The sequence below is a fragment of the Triticum aestivum genome, chromosome 7B (genome assembly GCF_018294505.1).
Source record: "Triticum aestivum cultivar Chinese Spring chromosome 7B, IWGSC CS RefSeq v2.1, whole genome shotgun sequence".
In the NCBI taxonomy this organism is placed as follows: Eukaryota; Viridiplantae; Streptophyta; class Magnoliopsida; order Poales; family Poaceae; genus Triticum; species Triticum aestivum.
The window spans coordinates 125,536,541-125,557,858 of NC_057813.1; the positions used below are offsets into that span (position 1 = coordinate 125,536,541).

At 42.1% G+C, this 21,318-nt stretch overlaps 1 long non-coding RNA gene across 1 annotated transcript; it reads left to right on the forward strand.

Moving 5' to 3' along the window:
* The first annotated feature begins 4,970 nt into the window (after nt 1-4,970).
* Nucleotides 4,971-8,170, forward strand: LOC123160983 (uncharacterized). Its single transcript, XR_006480476.1, has 4 exons — nt 4,971-6,467; nt 6,722-6,900; nt 7,377-7,552; nt 7,706-8,170. It is a non-coding gene; the product is annotated as an uncharacterized lncRNA (long non-coding RNA).
* Nucleotides 8,171-21,318: the final 13,148 nt, after the last annotated feature.

Below are 21,318 nucleotides of genomic sequence, written 5' to 3' on the forward strand. Positions count from 1 at the left end.
TCGACGACGAGTACCGCGCTTACAACTTGATGCGTTGCTGCGATGTATAACAACATTGGTTCGCCCAGGTTGGGCGCAGCCAGGACCAGATTTGTTGCCAATATGGCCTTTATTTCTTCGAGTCCGGCGGTGGCAGCATCCGTCCACTCGAAGTGTTCGGTGCGCCTAAGGAGGCGATAGAGGGGCAATGCCTTTTCTCCTAGACGGGAGATAAACCGGCTTAGAGCCGCCACGCATCCAGTCAATTTTTGTATTTGCTTGAGGTCTTTTGGGATATCTAGATGTGACAGAGCTCGGATCTTGGCTGGGTTTGCTTCAATTCCTCTATCGGATACGATGAAGCCCAGCAGCTTTCCAGCTGGTACGCCGAAAACGCATTTTTCCGGATTCAGCTTGATGTCATATGCTCTGAGGTTGTCGAATGTGAGCCTCAAGTCGTCTACTAGAGTTTCGACGTGTTTAGTTTTGACGACTACGTCGTCTACGTATGCCTCTACTGTTTTGCCGATCTGGGTAGCCAGACATGTCTGAATCATGCGCTGATATGTTGCGCCGGCGTTTTTAAGTCCGAAGGGCATCGTGTTGAAGAAGTATGGTCCATATGGAGTAATGAATGCCGTCGCGGCTTGATCTGCTTCTGCCATCTTGATTTGATGATAGCCGGAGTATGCGTCCAGGAAGCACAATGAATCGTGCCCTGCAGTGGCATCGATGATTTGGTCGATGCGGGGGAGGGGGAAGGGACCTTTGGGCAGACTTTATTTAGGTCTTTGAAATCGACACATAGGCGCCAGGATTTGTCCTTCTTTGGTACCATTACCAGGTTTGCTAGCCAATCCGGATGTTTGATGTCTCTGATGAATCCGGCTTCCAATAGTTTGGCTAGCTCTTCTCCCATTGCCTGTCGTTTGGGTTCGGAAAATTGTCGAAGAGCCTGTTTGACTGGCTTGAATCCTTTTAGGATGTTTAGGCTGTGTTCTGCCAATCTGCATGGGATTCCGGGCATATCCGAGGGGTGCCAGGCAAAGATGTCCCAATTTTCCCGAAGGAATTCTCGCAGTGCGGCGTCTACATCAGGGTTTAATTGTGACCCGATGGAGGCCGTCTTTGTCGGGTCCGTTGGGTGGACCTGGAATTTTACTATTTCATCTGCTGGTTTAAAAGAGGTGGACTTGGATCTCTTATCGAGTATCACATCGTCCCTATTCACCGTAGAGCGCAGCGCAGTGAGTTCCTCTGCCGCTAGGGCTTTGGATAGTGCCTCTAAGGCTAATGCGGCTGTCTTGTTTTCGGCGCGGAGTGCTATGTCCGGATCACTAACGAGAGTGATTATTCCGCCGGGCCCAGGCATTTTGAGCTTCATGTACCCGTAATGGGGTACGGCTTGAAAAATTGTGAATGCCTCTCGTCCTAATATAGCATGATATCCGCTGTTGAATGGGGCCACTTGGAACGTGACTTCTTCGGATCTGTAATTGTCCGGCGAGCCGAATACCACATCGAGTGTGATTTTTCCTGTGCAGCGCGCCTCCCGGCTAGGGATTATTCCTCTAAAGGTTGTGCTGCTTCGCTCAATGCGGCTCCAGTCTATTTCCATTTTTTGAAGGGTTTCCTCGTAGATGAGGTTTAATCCGCTGCCGCCATCCATGAGGACCTTTATAAGTCGAAAGCCGTCCACTATTGGACTAAGTACCAGTGCGGCTGGAGCTTGGGCTGTTCGGAATTTGGGTTCGTCGCTGGCGTTGAAGGTGATGGCGGTGTCGCTCCATGGATTAGTTGTTGCTACTTGGTAGACTTCGGCAAGGCTGCGGATTGTTCGTTTCCGCATATTGTTTGATGTGAAAGTCTCAAAGACTGTTGATACCGTACCAGTATTGTTGGAGTGGTTTTCCGGAGCTAGAAGCTCCTCTCCACTTTTGGCCACCTGCCGTAATATCCAACATGCTCGAAGGCTATGTGTTGGGACGGCGCCTTCTGTATTGTGAATTTTACAGGGTCCGCTAAGCCATCCCTCCAGTACGGTTCCATGCCCTCTATGGGGTATTTGCTTTTTGATTTTTGTATCTGGTGCCTGAGTGTAATGCACCCTTTTGTTGCGGACTAGGGTTGTATTCGGGGCCGGATTGTCCCAAAACTTATTTTCGGTTGTCCGGAAACTCTCCATTGCACAGTACTTTCGTACTATGGATGCCAGGTCGGCGAAGCGTGTAATTTCACGACGGCTGACGGTGTTCAAGATTCCCTCGTCCGTGCAATTATTGCAAAACATTGAGATTGCATTTTCCTCTCGGCAGTCCTTTATCCTGTCCATAACCAGGAGGAATTTGGCCCAATAGTGATGTACTGTCTCAGCGGGTTCTTGCCGGATTAGAGATAGATCGCATATGTCTGGGCGGGTGGGTGGAATTAAGTCCGGAACCCTACCCATCTCAAGGCTCAAGGGCCGAGAGGTTTCCAAATTTGGAAGCTTGGATTGCTGGACGTTGTCCAACGAGTCTGGTCCGATGCCTGACTTTAAATTCAGCGCTTGATCGAAGTCCGTCCCTCCGCGGGAATCCGGCATGGGGGGTTCGGGAGCCCGGACATGACTAGTTTTCAATACAGGAGAAGAGTCGCCGCATTGTTCCTCTACCACTGCAACATGGTGGGTGACCTCGGGGGAGTTAATCTCTCTCAGATCGGTTTTAAGCCCAATCTGATTGTAGTCTGTAGCGACTCCCAGGGCGGCGATGCAATCCAAGAGCTCGTTTATGGACGAGAGCTCTATTGGATCCAGCCGCTCGGCGAATTCCGAGCTGACGTGAAGATTGCTTTTGACGACTTGAGAGGTCATTGTCGAAGCGGTGGCCGGACAGGCGGTCATAAGAAAACCACCTAGTCGGATAGTCTGGCCGGCGGCCAAGGCTCCTTTGGCAAAAATACCGTCCTTGAAGACGGGAGGAGGCATCCTTCCTATTGGTGACGGCACAGAGGAACTCTCAATGAAAGCACCAATGTCGGTGTCAAAACCGGCGGATCTCGGGTAGGGGGTCCCGAACTGTGCGTCTAGGCGGATGGTAACAGGAGACAAGGTACACGATGTTTTACCCAGGTTCGGGCCCTCTTGATGGAGGTAAAACCCTACGTCCTGCTCGATTGATATTGATATTCTGTATGTTTATAAGAGTGGATCTACCACGAGATCAAGGAGGCTAAACCCTAGAAGCTAGCCTATGGTATGATTGTAATGGTTGTTGTTGTGTCCTACGGACTAGAGCCATCCGGTTTATATAGACACCGGAGAGGGCTAGGGTTACATAGAGTCGGTTACAATGGTAGGAGATCTACATATCCGTATCGCCAAGCTTGCCTTCCACGCCAAGGAAAGTCCCATCCGGACACGGGACGAAGTCTTCAATCTTGTATCTTCATAGTCTTGGAGTCCGGTCGATGATGATAGTCCGGCCGATGATAGTTCGGCCGATGATGGTAGTTCGACTATCCGGACACTCCCTAATCCGGGACTCCCTCATCAGGCAAGTTCACTTTGACCATATGTTCATACCTATGTTTTATTTGCATTTAGTGACACCCTTTTCAACATCACTCCAGTAGTATATTGAATATTGTAGTTGGGTAGAAGCATGAGGTAGGAACCCACACCCCTGTCACTAAGCCCGGGAATGTTATTTATTTTAAAGCTATGTTACCATAGATGGGGATTGGTATGAGTGTTCATGAGTGGTGTGAGAAGGAGGACTCTAAGTCAATGACAACAATTTCATCATGGCATTGTTCAAGACCTGCATTCTTCAAGACCTCAAGACTCAGAGACTCGAGACAAGATTTCAATACACACTACTGTGTGGAATGGTCGGAGGTACCTAGCATAACCAGGAGAATTGCCTATGGTGTTGCCGGAGAAGTGCCAGTCAATCACACGGAAAGTTCCACCCAGACTCAAAGAGAAGGACAAATACATCATGCCTGGAAGCTTACCTATGCAGCCACAAGTCACTATGGGCACTGGCTTGGTTGATATCGTAGTAACTCTGACTAGTCCAGTGCTACGACATGTAGAACTACGGTAGGATGGGGTGGGCACTAGCAGTAGTTAGGGAAACTCTTTGAAAGACCATGTTTTGATCATCTTGTTCTCAAACACCATGAAGTGCGAGAACGTAAAAAGAGGGATTGTTTCTTATGGGAAAAGTGCACAACACTCTGTAGAGTTAAATCTAATCGATTAGCCGTGTCCCCGGTTATGGACAGTTTGAGCCTCTGAACTTGGATTTATCTTGGAAATCTCAACACCAGATTGATAATTAATTGTGGGCAAATTATAATTATGGGCTATGAGACATCGGTTGGCGGAACCATGTCATATTATGTAAGTCGGTAGTGAAGACTCATGACATTCCTTTGTTGTGGAAAATAAAGCCAGCTTTATTGCAAAAACTCAAACATAAAGCCACAAAGCCATATTGCATATAGTATAGTTTTATCACTGCTTTCTTATTGTGATCTTGCCGGTGCATTCAATGTACACTACCAGAAATCACCATTTTACCTAGAGCCAAGGTCTTTCCCTAGAGTTAGTTCATCTCCTCAAGGGATAGTAAAGCAATGAACAGTGCACTCTAGGGGAAGATGATTTTCTGACAAAAATATGTATGACAATATACTTTCCCTAGGGTTGAACCATTTACATGCCATCAAGCCTAAGAAAACATGATGAGAGGCCCCACTGTGGCATGTAGCTGCACTCCTTTTGTATCTTCGGTCGACTTCGCACCACTTAATTGGATAGCCCATGCTCTCTTTTATCATTTTTGTGTAGCTGGGCCCACTGCTCAGTGAGTAATGACGAATAGAGAGCGAGAAAGGGCGCGTCCGTGTATGTACCAATATTTTGGCCGATTGGGTCTCCTTCCCTCGCTCAAATCCCTGTGCCTCTAGAAGCCAAAATATTCCCCCTTCTCTCCCGAAGCATTTACAGTCCAAGATCCAGATACGCTCACCCCCAGTCCTGTCGTTCCCCACCATCGTTCGCCTCCAAGCCGCCCGGTCGTGCCGGACTGTCGTGTCCCACCGCCGCCCGTTTCCCTGCCACCCGCCCTATTCCCTTCTGCACCTATGCCCCGTCGTGTCCCCCGCTCAACCACCACACTGCCTCTCCTCCACCCCGCGCGTCTATCACTGCATCACCGCACTGTCGTGTGCTCTGCGCTCGGTCGTGCCCCATGCCGCACTGTGCAGTCGTCCCCCTTCCATACCTTCAGTGCTCCACTGGAACCATGGCTGTGACGGGCTTTCTAACCATGGCCACGCATCCGGGATGAAGGTGACGCCCCCTGGTGACCTTGCCCAGGCTGGTAGCTGGACGACCACCGGATCTACCCAATATTGTACCCACTCCTTCTCTTCAACAGGTTCCACTGGTCTCTCTCACTCTATGGTTTTACTTGTGTAACAGAACTCGTGCTACCATCAATAATTTTCCATATTACATATTGTCAATGCCTGCTCACTACAGAGAAATATGTTTCTTTCACTGTAAATCTGAATATTCAGGAGATCGATAGAATACGTGGGGATAATCATAGGACGGAGGGAGTATTAAGTAGTTATTATTAATTCGAGTACAATTGCGTAATCTACCCATTAGTTATATACATTCTAATCGGTAAAAATAGAGTAAGTTCAGAAACAGATTGACATGAACAACAAGAGAAACTTAGTACTATAAGAGTTTTTGAATTTCACACGATTATGAATGCATCTATGAACACACTTCAAGTAGAGTAACCTTCTATTGTTAATGAAGTTCCAATTTGAGTCCATATAACAGATAGTAGCATCTTATTAATGCATACGGGGTTGTGATCTTAATCATAGTGTTGTATCAGGAGGTCTGATAAATGGTAATTTCTCTACTATCTAGGCATTTCCCTTTTGATCATATTGCTATGTAAGTATCCAACATTGTGGCTCAATTTCAACAAAATGTAGGAAATTGAACTTTGCATTGAATAATATGTTGTGCAAACTGACCACCATGTCCTCTAGTATCTACTTCTATGTTGATGTGATTTCGATCTCTAGTTATATACTATGATGACTATGTTTTTGGTATGTTTTCACAAAGGAAACCATAAGTTTTTCACTCTTTATTTATCATTGAATTATCTTCTTTATCTGCAAGAACATGTTCTTGCCGATGGTCATGGTCTAATAGTTGATGGATACTATAGTCTAATTCAGGATCTTGCACAAAGAAACTTCTTGAGGTGATGTTATGTAGTTTTAGCTTATCAATGTACTTGCGATTCTTTGGAACTAACCACTTGGTGTATCCCTATTCTTTTTACCTAACAACGAAATTCCACCATCTCCAGTTCCAACTCCTGCTTGCTCACCATCCCTTGTAGATTTTGGAAAAAAGCCAGGAACCGTCAGCTTTGTGTGCTCAATAACACACATATCATGTAAGTTTCTGGAAATACTAATGATACAAACTGTGATGTGTGGTCATATGCACTGTTGTGCTTACATGCATGCTTATATGCGAAGCGCGATCATGTTTTTTTTATGATGGGGCTATGTGGGTGTGGGGAGGGATTACATTCTCTTGTTTTATGTCCATACTGTCACAATTACAGCTATTATGCTGCCAACATTTCTACCAAAATATTCAAGTCTTACAACTAAGTGGTAAACTACTGGTGATCACTAATTTCAGGACCATAATCTCACTTTGGATACTTCTACACAAGACTTGAATATAATGTCTGACCAGGTGCTACATGATATTTGGAGTTTTATCAGTGCATCTGGAAGTAACTCACTCAGCTTGTTACTCCAGGTCCAGGGAACCTGTTGATACTTAATGTTTCTTTTGTTAGTGTTTACAATGCCAAGGTTAGTGTTTAAGGCAGTTGATTGCTATTGTTTTAGTTTTTTCTTTGTTCAGATTAGTTCTGCCAATATAATGCTTGACATGGACCTTATTACGAAGTGTTTTATGTATCAATTACTAAATACTTGGGTAACCATTGACTATAGGGGCCATATGTTTTGCTACCTAATGTTGGCCACAGATTACTCCTTTACACCTGCCTTGAAAATCAAGCTGGACATTTATTTCCTTCTCGGTAGCACCATTGTGTGCATAAGTGTTCTTTGTTTGATGTCAGTGATTTCCACTGCTTACTCTAGTTTTTTGAATGATTTGCACTGTAAAAAAGGTTCTCATGTTTTTTTCCGGTTCTAGTGATTGCCTTTATTTTTCTTGAAATCCCCCATTAGATACAATCCATTTTTGGATAGCACCTAGTAGTTTATACTTTTCTATCTGAATTTATATATCTTGTAGTAATTCAGTTTCTTTGTTTCAGGAACCACTCGATGGATACAACGAGTGTCACTTTCCACGGATACCCTCTTTTTGACTCATCGTTAGAGGATTGTACAACCTATGTGTTCTACGGAATGATATATGCTGATCTGAACCAGAACCCACTTATTGTGCTATTGGAGATTCTTCGTGGACATATAAGTTCAGATAGAAGAGGTATATTTTTACATCTCCTTTCTTTCGTGGATTCTTGTTTGCACTCATAGACATATCTAACCTTCATCAAAGCAGATAGTGGCTTACATTATTTTTATGTTTCTCGTTGGAAAATCTGAAGCATAGTGGTGTTTTGCTTTCGTTACCATGCAGGGGTTTTGAATTGAAAATTCTACCGGAGGCAGCCATGGTTGTTCATTGCTGGTGACGACTCGGTGATTAGGCTCTACTGCAAGTGATGATGACGGTGCTTTTAAAGGAGCATTTGGTTTTTGCCGGCGATTTTGACACAATGATGATGATGATGATGTTGTGTTGTTTTGACAATAGTCGCAACCCAGAGCCTGGAAGGAAGGATTGTGTCTGTTTGGAGACCAACTTCTTGGTGCATGTATAGATAACATGTTACTACAAGTTTTTTGTAGTAGCAAATATACTTTGGCTTGAGAATGCTTGTACTGGTAACTTAGGTATTATGCTAATTGTAGCATATAGCTTCTTTTTTCAAAAGTATGGCTCTGTACTGAACTGGAGTTCGATGTATGTGTCACTGACCATGAATGTGATGTGGACGTTCAATTCTGGCTATAATTTATAAATTTGAATTATGGCACAAAATTTTATTATTTGAATTATGCTGCTGTGAATTTAAATTTGAATTGCATATTTGCATGGCATGATTTAAAAGGGCCCTGCATCTTTCCCTAGAGCCAAACTTGCTTGTAGGTAAATCACCTTTCTACCATGGGCTAACGTGAAGTTTAATTCTTTCCCTACGGCTTGCAGCAACAATGGTTCCTAGAGCTTGTGAGGTGCACTCTAGGGAAAGAGCTCTTTACCGACTATACTTTACCTAAAGTTCCTTCCCTAGGGCAAGCTCTAGGTAAAGCCTTTACCTATGGTTTTTGGCATTTCACCTAGGGTACATGGCTCTAGGTAAAATCGTAGTTTCTATTAGTGGTACTGACCTACGCAGCTACAACGTCTCATGTTGCAGATATTTCTATGACGAGAAAGAGTTACGATATAGAATTACGACCTACACTTAACCTGCCATTGGCGATGATGGGACTCCACACCCTTAATGATATACTTTCATTGTGATAATTAAGGTATAACTCTGGATCTATGGTATTTATTTTACATGTGATGTTATGGTATTTCATCGAAGTATTGTGTGTGCCAGCATACTAATCCAGGGATGACACAAAAAGCACAGCGACTTGACCGTATTGGGTCAGGTCGCTACATGGAAGGAGGTAACTAAGGCAGAATTACGCTTTCTTAACAAAATAGGTATTTTATAAAATAATACCTAGTCCTCATAAAGTCTTCCTTGTGGGAGCTAAATGGGTTTTTCATTCGAAAGTTAAATGAAAACAACGATGTGGTGATATATAAAGCGAGACTAGTAGCTCAAGGGTTTAACAGAGATCCAATATCGACTACGATGATACATATTCTCCTCTAATGAGTGGAATTACATTTCAATACTTAATATATGGCAGTAGAAATGAATCTATCAATGCAGTTAATGGATGTGGTGACAGCTTATCTATATGGGTCACTTGATGCGGAAATTTATATGAAACTCCTCGATGGACTTACAATTCAGAATTCAAATATAAATCACAACATGTATTGTGTAAAACTACAAAAGTCACTCTATGGTTTGAAGAATTTGGGAAAAATGTGGTACAACGACCGACTCAGTGTGTTCCTTCTCAATAATGGATACTTGCATAACAATGATTGTCGATGCATTTTTAAAGAAATCCTCAAAGGGATTTTGCATCATCTCACTATATTTTGATGATCTCAACATCATTCATAATGCAATAGATATAATTGTAACATGCAATCATTCAATGACGGAGTTTGGAATGAAAGATTTGGGAAATTTTGGAAAAATTCAACATGGATAAATCATATACATCCAAAACACCTATGATCGACCTTTTAGACCTAGGGATCACGCAAATTGATAAATCCTGATATGAAGAAGGATCTGTTTTGACCTAGGGATGATAATGAGGAGGTATAGAGACCTGAGTTCCCATACCCCAGTGCCATAGGAGCACTAATGTACCTTGCAAATTGTACCAGACCAGACATTGTAGTAAATTTACTAGCTCTAGATAATGCAGCTCCAACAAAACTCCATTGTACATGAGTAAAGAATATCTTCAGATATTTACATGGTACTAAAGATATTGGTTTGTTCTATCAAGAAAATCAAGACATGGCCCTGATTGGTTATAGTGGCACTAGATATCGTTTCGATTCCCATAATAACAGGTCACAAAGAGGGTTTGTACTTTTATATGGTGGAACTGAAGTCAACAAAACAGACTTTAGTAGCAACCTCCACTAATCACTCTGAAATAATTGCATTATTTTAAGCCTCATGAGAATCTGTATGGCTCCGCCGAGTGGTTAATCATATGGCGAAGTATCCAGTGAAAACTTGAAAACTTTCCTCCTAAGCCTTCGGATCACGAACGTATGGTATAGATCAGAGGTGAGAATCCCACCAGCCACTTAACCATAGTTTTCCCGAAAACCCCCCTACTAAAATTATTAGCTCAGTAGAACTTTTTGAGAGTCATCCCCTTCCTAATTTTTCTCCAGCCGCGAGGACGACCTAGAGGCCACGGCGATTCAACGGCAATTGACTGCGGCGCCGCTCCCCTAGCGACGGCAACTCGGAGGCCGCGGCGGCGCTCCGACGCGACTACGACCCGGCACTGACCACACCCTCTGGAGGTGCGGCGTTGGCTCACGCAGCGACGACCCGACAGCCATGGTGATGCCCCCGCGCGGCGGCGACCTCCGCGACCCGGCACTACACCCACACGCGAGGGAGACCAAGTAGCCGCAGTGCTGCATCCATGCGATGGCGACCCGGCGCGGCCCCCACACGAGGAACGGAGGGAGCGAGCGGTCGTGGTGCTGCATCCATGCAACGGCGACCCATCGGCTTGCTTGCCCTTCAAAACTGCTAATGTTCTTCTGATGTTTGACCGAGAATTTGCTGATGTTTTGCTGTAACTGAATGTATGTTGATGTACAGATAAATCCTTTGCTGCACGTGAATCAATGTGGATCTACAGAAAATACTTGAATGAATGTGGATGTACAAGAAATGTTTTCTATCATTTCAGTCACATGGATAACACAAAAGGATTTCGCTTCTTTTACATCCACGTTCACTGATTCAGAGTACTAGTGTACTGAAATTCATGTGCTGATGCAATCTCTTTATATATTTGTACATCCACTGATGCCAAGCATGTACTGGTGGTATTCAGAGAGAACTGAAATTCATGAGATAACATTCAGACAGTTAGAATTCAGTGACATGGCATTTATGTACTGGTGGCTAACATCTCCAGTCTTGGTAAATTTTGAGTTTACTAAGCCATCTGCTACAATCAACAGGAATCGGCATTAACAAATTAACCTCTTGTGGCTTACTACCCTGTCTAATTCTAGCTACTAAAAGGAAACAGTTTGCCATGAGAAGCAATATTCTTGCACATCTATTCAAAGATACAAGGCCATCTAAAATGCATCCAACAAGTGAGCTTCAGTACAAATATTCAGAGATAAAACGATAATCCCCTGGCAAAATTTCGAAACAAGTGCCCACGAGCTTCAGTACAAATATTCAGAGATAAAAGGTCATCTAAAATCCATCCAACACATGAGTTTCAGTACAAATATTTAGAGATAAAATGATAGTGTCGGCACAAGTACCAATGAGCATCAGTACAAATATTCACAGATACAAGGCCATCTACGTTGTCATTCAGGACTACATCATAATCCTTGCAAATGATAATCTCCTAGTAAAATACAGGTGTCAGCCTATTATCATCACCAATAGCATACTCAAGAAGAACCCCGAGTTGATTTTCTTCCCCTTCCAATGGTTGTCAATTAACATTTGAGCGTCAGAATCATGGTTGGGGCTGGCGAAGGGCGGGGGATCACGGCCAGCGGAGGGCGAGGAAGAGTGCTCAAGGATGGGGCCAGGGCCAGCGCACATGGCGATCCAAGCGGGACCAGGCTCCATGGCGGCACAGATTGAACATGACCTGGTTTCCTTTTTTTAGCCCTTGCCAAGCTACACGTACGAGCAGGGGGTTTTCCGCAAAACTGTGGTTAAGTGGCTGGTGGGATTCCACCTCTGATCTGTACCATATATTCACGATCCGATGGCCCACGAGGAAAGTTTTCAAGTTTTCACCGGATTGGCATTTTCACTGGAATATATCCCATATGCATTTGAGCAATACATGCAACATTATCTTCATAGGTAATAGTTGGTGATTCTAAGGAACCAATACCGCATGATTTTTTAACTTGTTATATTGGTGATTCTAAGGAACCAATACTGCATGGTTGTCGAAGATAAAATGTTGATGTACCTTAGAATTCATGATGTACCTTGTTTTTTTCTTGTTCCTTGACTTGGACACACTACTGGACCGACGGGATGAATTTAAGGCATTTGGGGTAAAGAAAACAATTTACTAGTAAATATTTTGAAAGAATTTGATGAATTTAAATATTATGCGCTAAGTTGAAAAATGTCTGTGAATATGAAAAATGTTCACAAGTTTAAAACATGTTTGCAGATTAAGAAAATGGCCGATAATATGAAAATCAAATCATGGGTTAAAAAATGTCGGCGATTGTGAAAATTATTCCCGAGTTCAAAGAATATATTGGTTAATATGAAAACATGTTCACGTGTTCAAAGAATGTTTGCGGGTTCCACAAAATATCCCGAGGATTGAAAATATGGTCGATGATCAAGAAAATGGTCTAGAATATGGAAAAAAAATAACAAGTTCAATAATTGTTCACAAATTCAAAACAATGCTTGTGAATATGAAAAAATGTACATGAGTTCCAAAACATATTCATGAATTCAAAAAAGTGTTCATAGAGATATATAAAATCATGCGTTTGATAAAAATGATTATGGATTCAGAAAATGCTCGCGAGTTTTTTTTACAAGTTAAGAAAATATTGGCGAATATGAAAAATTGTTCACGAGTTCAAAAAATATTCAAGGGTTCCAAAAATGTCACCAAATAAAAAATGGACGAGGATTAAAAGATGGTCAAGAATATGAAAAATATTAAAAAGTTCAATAATGTTCATGAAATTTAGAAAATGTTCGCGAGCCGATGATGGACATACAACCAAGGCAAAAAAAAGACAGACCCAATTGAGAGTCAAGGGTGAAGTTGGGAAAAATAGGATTAAGGGCCACTTGCATCTTGATGGTGGACTTGGAACTGGGACAAAAAGAGTCATACCTAGTTGCAAGTTGTGTAGGAGATATGCCCTAGAGGCAATAATAAATGCTATTACTTATCTCCGTGTTCATAATTATGTTTATGTTCCATGCTATAACTGCTATGGTTCTCGAGTCTGCAATAACACGAGGCTCGGAGGAAGACTCATATGCACGTGTGGAATTATAAACGGTAAGAAGTATTCCTAGTCTGGCCTGTAAGACTAGCTCAAGTGTTGCATGATGATTCTGTTTTCCTGGTCATGGGCATGTCTATGCCAGCAACTTTGAGGGCAAAATGTTAAGAGAACATTTGTGTTGAATCGACCCGGATTGATGTTATGCTATGAGATTCATTCGTCACAAGTTTATGGTAGATAACATAGAGATAGTTAATGTTTGCATAATTCCTTAGACCATGAGAGTATCGAGTTTCTTCATACTTGCTTCATGAACTTTGGGGTTTGTTAAACGTCATCCGTAAATGGGTGGCTATTACGGCGGCTTGCGGGTTCATGGAAAAGTGTATCAAGTAACTTGCTAGCTCAAGATTGGGATTTGCTCCTCCGACGATGGAGAGATATTCTCGGGCCCTCTCGGTGTTACGGTATCCATCATCGTCTGGCCAGACACAGTGTGATTTGATCACAGGGATGTCAGAACACGGAAACGAGAAAAGAGAACAATACCGATAACGAGGTAACTAGCATAGTGGACAAGTTGTTGATCCACGGGAATGCCAACATGTCTCACCTCGGGTATTTTTAACATATCGCGAAGCAACAGGAATAGCACACGCCAACTCGAGGTTCACTCGAATATTCATTTGTGTGGATATAGGGGTAAATATGGGTGTCCACGGCTCCGATGTTGATCATTGATCGGAAGGGGTTCCGGGTCATGTCTATACTTCACCGAACCTATAGGGTCACACGCTTAAGGGTCATCTATCTGTTGAATACTAGACAAGGAGTCTGAGAGAAAATCACCAAAAAAGTTTCGGACACCAAAAAAGTTTCGGACAGTGGAAAAGGTTCCGCAGAGAGAGGCCATCGGATGAGTTTCGGTGAAACTGAAAAGTTGTTTCAGGGGATACCATTAAGTCAAATTGATTTCGGCACATGCCTGATAATTCTTGGAGGGTGCCAGAATCATTCTGGAAGCTTTCTGGAATTTTCCGGGATAATAACCGGATAGCTCCGGAGGTGCCGGAACCACTTCAGATGCTTTTCGCAGATGAGCAACACTAAATTGGAATTGTTTCGGAACGCGTTGAAAATCATTTTGGTGGGTACTGGAAATGTTCTAAGCCCACATAAATATTTTCAGTTCGAACGGACGCTGAAAAATGTCGTTGTGAATAGTGAAAGTGCTTTTTGGGATATTTATGGAAAGCCACCTTTTGGGGCTTTTCCCAAAAGGCTTCTAGAAGGACTTGGGGGATCAAGGAACCCCCTTTGGGGGCCCCCCATGAAGGTGGGACATTGGAGGGTGCAGATCCTCCATGGGGCTCCACTTGACATCCCTTTATGCCCTTTATGCCCTTTATGTGTGACATAAAGTGTGGGCATTTTGGGTTTTTTCATGTGCCCCTACCCCTTGGGTTTTTCCTATAAATAGAGGTGGAGTGGCACTCTCCACACTCATCCCTTTGCTCTCATACAAGTGCCATGCAATGATCTGGGTTCTTCTCTCCCTCCTAGCGAAATAGTTTCGTAGAGCCGAAAGGCTGTCTGGGTTCCGGCAGGAACTAGTTCTGGACGGCGAAGCCCTGCCGGATAGATGACACCGTATGTGTGCAACTCTATAGAGAGATCGTAGTTTCGGTCTTAGTTCATGAGTTCCTCTCGAAGGGCTGTCCGTGTAACCGTCCGAGTTTTGAAGGTCCTCCCGAAGGGCTGTCCGAGTGACCGTTCGAGTTTCGAAGGTCCTCCTAAAGGGCTGTCCGCGACACCGTCCGGGGGGCTGTTCGACCGCCTTCCAGAGGGCTGTCTGAGGAGTAGATGAGGGTATACATCCTCGCGGTTGGGAGGTTGTAAATCCTAGCTTCGGGGATCTGCACCGCCGATCGTCATCGACTCTACTTTCCGCTGCGCTACGAGTCGGTAACGAAAAAGATCAAACCATGTATGCAGTCTCCATAGTGGTCCTGGGCTGGTGCGTAGGTTGGAAATATTTTGTTTTCTGCTGCGTTCCCCTATAGTGGTATCATGAGCCGTGCTATGCGTAGATGCAGGTTGCGATCTAGACTACATAGAGATGTATGGGTGTTGCACAATATAATTAGGTAGTAGATGAGATCTATTACTGAAAATTATTTGTGCGGGTAGCAGATGAAATCTGTTACCCGACGTTCTTGTTGCTTCCTTGGAATTTGCATATTTCTGATCTTGATAACAGTATATTGGAGTTTCAATGTTCTGGCAATCAGCGATCCTGATTGATCAACGAAGTGCTAACAGTTCATTGAATTCCACCATAGTTAAAAAGAAAGATGAAATTTAGTAGACAAAAGGGCAATGCAGATATGATCTGCACGGGGGTCATGTGTATGACGAAGTTCAGTATGGAGCTCGAGATTTTATTATCTCGTATTTCATACACCCCGCAAAGTTAATCTAGCGACTTGAATTATCATACTTGATGATGGATGTTGGTAGCTTCGGTTTGTTTTGAAACCTTAGAAGCCACGAAAAACAAGTCTTTGCATAACCGATTAGAGACGTCTAACTTGGTTTTGTAGGAGGGTTTGCATGTGCATATGATGTGGTATAGCAGTGCTCATAATAATTTGATTATGTATGAGATGACTATATGATGTAAATTGATTAAACATGACATGTGTGTCATGATTCGGCATGATGGCTGGAGCCATATGATTGCACTTTAATGACCTGCGTGTCAACCTTAAGTAATGCACTTATTTTATTAGCTATAGAGATAGCAATATTATCTGGTGCATCGACAAGGTGGTGGCAATCTTCGCGAAGGTAAACACCGACGCGAATGCCGAAAGACGAAGAAATACAAGACTTCTCCGTCAGAAAGGGCTATACCATATCATGCTAATTATGAATTGCCTGAGATGTTTATCCCTTATGATGCACCCTTCTTGATTGCGCGGTAGTCGCTTTTATTAGGGTGATCTGTCACAAAAATATCAAATAGTTAGTGTTCTCCCAAGTGTAGCACCGTCACGACACCTAACTTTTCGGGGTATCGCAGGATCTCCCTGGGTACGAACGATTAGGGAAGTGTGAGGCGGGTGAGTTGAGACCTCGCAGCAAGATCACTTGGTTGTCTTGACATTCTGGAAGGATCTCCCTGAGCTCGGAATACACCATCGAAAGATGAACAAGAGTCACATAGAGATGTGATCGGCAAGTTTGCCTACCGATTGAATTTCGCGCCATCAGTGTTCATCTCGTTCAATGGCATTGAATGGATATGCGGGTCTTGTGTCACTCATAATCAATTTTGAGAGATATTGATTTGAGTGGGAGCGCACTATTGAATTAACATGTTTAATTCTCAGTGCAATTAATTATGAACACTGTCTAAGTGTTTCTTGCAAAATAGTTGTAGAATAATGGCTCGCGTTTCCACCTTCCCTGATTAAATTGAATAGCCGTTAAATATCTGGTTAAAACTTTACGGTTGGTAACGTAATGTGAGGATTTTCCTCAAAAGTGCCGAGAAGGACTTTGTCCTATCGCATGCTTTCCGTATACTCCCTCTAAATGCTATGGATGATGAGACTCTCATCCTTCAATCCAAAAGCTAGATTTCTGTTATGGTCAAGTGCAATATGTTTGCTTCCATGAAACCCGAATTTCCAAAGTTTGGGATAGTTATGTGATATTCATGGAACTGAAAATTGTTTTCAGATACAAACAAAGCAATGTTTGTTTGTAAAGGATTAGTAAAGTGTTTACTGGGCATTTGACTGATAAGAGAGGGATCCAGAAGAACGTCTGTCATATGATGAAAGGTGAATAAAACAACAACTTAAAGAGGAAGGAAGTGTCCAAAGGGTGTTAGTATGACTTACACGCCTAGGAAGTCTGGGGATAACGCCACTCTTAAGTTGGGTGTTCTTTTGTGAGTAGGAGAAATACTAAAAGTTAAACTGTTAAAAGTATAAAGGCAGACAGAAAGATGACTAGAATATCCAGCTCATGTATGAATGTCATACAAGTTTTTGATGTATAGTAGGCTAGTCAAAGATATAGTTCTTGGGAATTATGGTTAAACATGTTAATCACTAATTCTTGGGTATTGTGAGTTAATCACAAAGATACCCGCTCGATTGCATTCTGTTGTGAATCAATGTAAGAGCTACTATGGCCTAAAAAGACTAGCCAGGAATGAGGTTTTAATACATGTTGGAAACATAGTAAAAGTTACTATACCTTCCATCGGTGTATTACCTATGTATTTTCTTCCATAATTCATTTTAGAGTTTCATACACTCTAGCCCTTTGCACAAGGTATCTTACAAGAAGGTTGTTCATAAGAGAACTTTTTGTTCAGTATTATGAATAAACTTAAGGGCCATACTTTCATTGTGAATGAGATGTATGTTATGAATAATGATATTAATAAATTACCTCTGTGTTTACTTTCATAATTCATTTTAGAGTTTCTTACACTCCAGCCCATTGCATAATGTTTATTGCAAAACGGTTGTTCGTAAAAGAACAATTGTTGTTCAGTATTATGAATAACATGAAGGGCCATGCTTCCATCCAAGATGGGATGTATGTTATGAATATTGATGGTAAAATGATACATCCATAACGCTGACGCTAAATGTCGCAAGACCATATACTATGAGAATACCACACATGTGTGGCACTGCATTTGGTCACATTGGAGAAACCCGCATGGAAAATTCCACTATGATGAATTTTGAAGTCATTTGATTTTGAATCATCTGACACTTGCAACTTTCCTCTGAAAAGTGAAGTGACTGAAATACCGTTCACAGGCCATAAGGAACGAGCAACAAACTTATTGGTGACCATACATTTTGATGTGTGTAGTTCAATAAATGTTGTTGCAAGTGGTGGATTTATTTATCTTCAGAAATGACTCAAGTAGATATATGGATATTTAATTGATGATATGTAAGTCTAGATCTTTTGAAATCATTCGAAAGGTTTTCAAAATTGAAGTAGAAGTTATTGTAACAAGAAAATTATGTTTCTGCAATTTGATTGCACAAAGGAATATTTGAGTTATATGTTTAGCGAATGTCTGATGAGTTGTGAAAGGGGTTTCATAACTTGCACCTCCCAGAACACCACTGCAAGTGGAAAGTCCATGGAGATGTAATCTAACCATTTATGACATGGTAAGGTCAAAGATGACATAAATAAATTTGCCATTATCCCTTTTAAAGTGATGCTTTAGAGACTGCGGCTTTTACACTGAAAAGAGCTACATCGGGTCTGTTGAAATGAAGCCATGGTATGGTATGCCCAACCGTGTTATATCTTTTCTTAACATTTGGAATATGGGGCTTGTGTAAAAGGTTACAAACCTATTCCAAATCAGACAAGTGCTACTTTGTAGGTTATACCAAAATGTTGGGTATTCCTCCCTCACTATACCGAGGCAAATAGTTTTGCCGCGAAACGATGTGCTTTTAAAGAGAATGGTTCTTTCAAAAAGGTGAGTGGGAGAATAGTGCAACTCGACGAGATGAAATGTATCTTCGTCATCAGATCAAAGGAAAGAGACCTTGGAAGTAATTCCAGAGTTTCCTACTGTGACTGATACGGAAGTCTCTATAAACAAATTTATGAACTTCGATCGAACTTGTAGCTGAACCACGTAGGCAAGGCTCGTGCAAACCTCTCAGGTGCGCAAACGAGATATTTTTGTTAGATAAAATTATACCTACGATACACAAGGAAGCGTTGATGGGCCCTGACTCTGGAATTGGCTAAATGCCAATACAACCCGAGTTAGTTTTCATATAAGTGATTCAAGATTAAAACCTTGATACACCTTTTGGAAGACTTAGAGTCTAACGAATAATTATGGAACTTAAAACTGATATGGGTAAAAATGTTTTATCCATAAATCTCAACTTGTTGAAATAACAAGTTCAAGAGTTGACTACGATGAGGTTGTTTTCATCGTAGTGATGCTTAAAGTCGGTTCGGGTTGAACTAGCAATTAATACATATTTCAATCATGAGATATGAAACATGGATGACAATAGGATTTCCATCTGATGGAAATGAAACCAAGGACTTGCATGTGTTACAGTCCAAGGCATTTTGTCTATCCAAAGGATGGTAGTAAGGGTGCAAACTTCAGAGTTCCAGCGATGGACAGAAGAGAGCAAAATGGAGTTGGAATCTTCGTGCTTTGATGAAATGGTGAAAGGGGTTTGACTTCATCAATGTGTAACAAAGATGCTTGTAATTCAAGAAAGTAAGTGGGAGCATAATAATATTTCTAAAAACCTTTTGTGCTTGACACTTTGTTAATTTGAAATAAATTTCTTGACACGAATTAGGACTTCATTTAAAAATAGTTTTTTGATGAAGTGCTTAGGTTAAATAGCCTCAATATTAGGCATAATGATCTATGGATATAGATTTACCTAATAGGGCTAAGCAATAAATACATATTGACAAGATGCTAAAACCGTTTAGCACTAAGAACGACAAGGAGTGATTCTTGCCGATGTCACATGGAAAGAGTTTTGCAAGAATCAGTGTCCCAAAACACCGATGAGCAAAATACATGATACAGATTCCACACACTTTTGTGTTTGGATTAATCATGTATTCCATGGTACGTAAAACAACTAGACATGTCCGATACTCCCAAGGTGTTGCGAGTATGGATACTAAAGTGATCAAAGTACTGATCATGGGACAACAGTGAAAGATGTCATTGAGTACTAGAGTAAGTACTTATGATATGTTCTCTCGCAAGCGGAGATCATGAAGAGTTTGTTGTAAAATGTTACATCGATACAGTACTCTTCATCTTTTCTCCATGCGATTTTCGATTTAAGTTAAGGGTTTTGTGTAGTACACAATATGGTGGCACGATAGTTGGAAATTGTTCCCAACCGGATACTGTGGCGAATTCTATAACAAATGACTAAGTATGTTGACGCTTTAGAAGCGACAAACAAGATGTTGAGTTGTATAGTTCATTCATGAACTTAGTATGGTTCCAAGATGGCTTTTGTCAATGGGACACTACTGTAGGTAGTTTCTCCATAACTCAGTCTGAGGAATCCAGGTTCGACCTGTGATTCACATACATAAAAGCCAAGTCCACACAAAATATGAATTTTCTGAAAGCATGAAAACATGAGGATATGCAAAGATACACACGGAGCTGAAGTCGTCAGATCCGATGGACATCAGGCTATACCACATGCAGAGCATTTTTTACACCGGTATGCCATAGGTGTAAAGTGCATTAGCATTAACTAGATTATTGACTCTAGTGCAAGTGGGAGTCTGTAGGAGATATTCCCTAGAGGCAATAATAAATGCTATTACTTATCTCCATGTTCATAATTATGTTTATGTTCCATGCTATAACTGCTATGGTTCTCGAGTCTGCAATAACACGAGGCTCGGAGGAAGACTCATATGCACGTGCGGAATTATAAACGGTAAGAAGTATTCCTAATCTGGCCTCTAAGACTAGCTCAAGTGTTGCATGATGATTCTGTTTTCCTGGTCATGGGCATGTCTATGCCAGCAACTTTGAGGGCAAAATGTTAAGAGAACATTTGTGTCGAATCAACCCAGATTGATGTTATGCTATGAGATTCATTCATCACAAGTTTATGGTAGATAACACAAAGATAGTTAATGTTTGCATAATTCCTTAGACCATGAGAGTATCGAGTTTCTTCATACTTGCTTCATGAACTTTGGGGTTCGTTAAACGTCATCCGTAAATGGGTGGCTATTACGGCGGCTTGCGGGTTCATGGAAAAGTGTGTCAAGTAACTTGATAGCTCAAGATTGGGATTTGCTCCTCCGACGATGGAGAGATCTTCTCGGGTCCTCTCGGTGTTACGGTATCCATCATCGTCTGGCCAGACATAGTGTGATTTGATCACAGGGATGTCGGAACACGGAAACGAGAAAAGAGAACAATACCGGTAACGAGGTAACTAGCATAGTGGACAAGTTGTTGATCCACGGGAATACCAACATGTCTCACCTCAGGTATTTGTAACATATCATGAAGCAACAGGAATAGCACACGCCAACTGGAGGTTCACTCGAATATTCATTCGTGTGGGTATAGAGGTAAATATGGGTGTCCACGGCTCCGATGTTGATCATTGATCGGAAGGGGTTCCGGGTCATGTCTATACTTCACCGAACCTATAGGGTCACACGATTAAGGGTCATCTATCTGTTGAATACTAGACAAGGAGTCTGAGAGAAAATCACCGAAA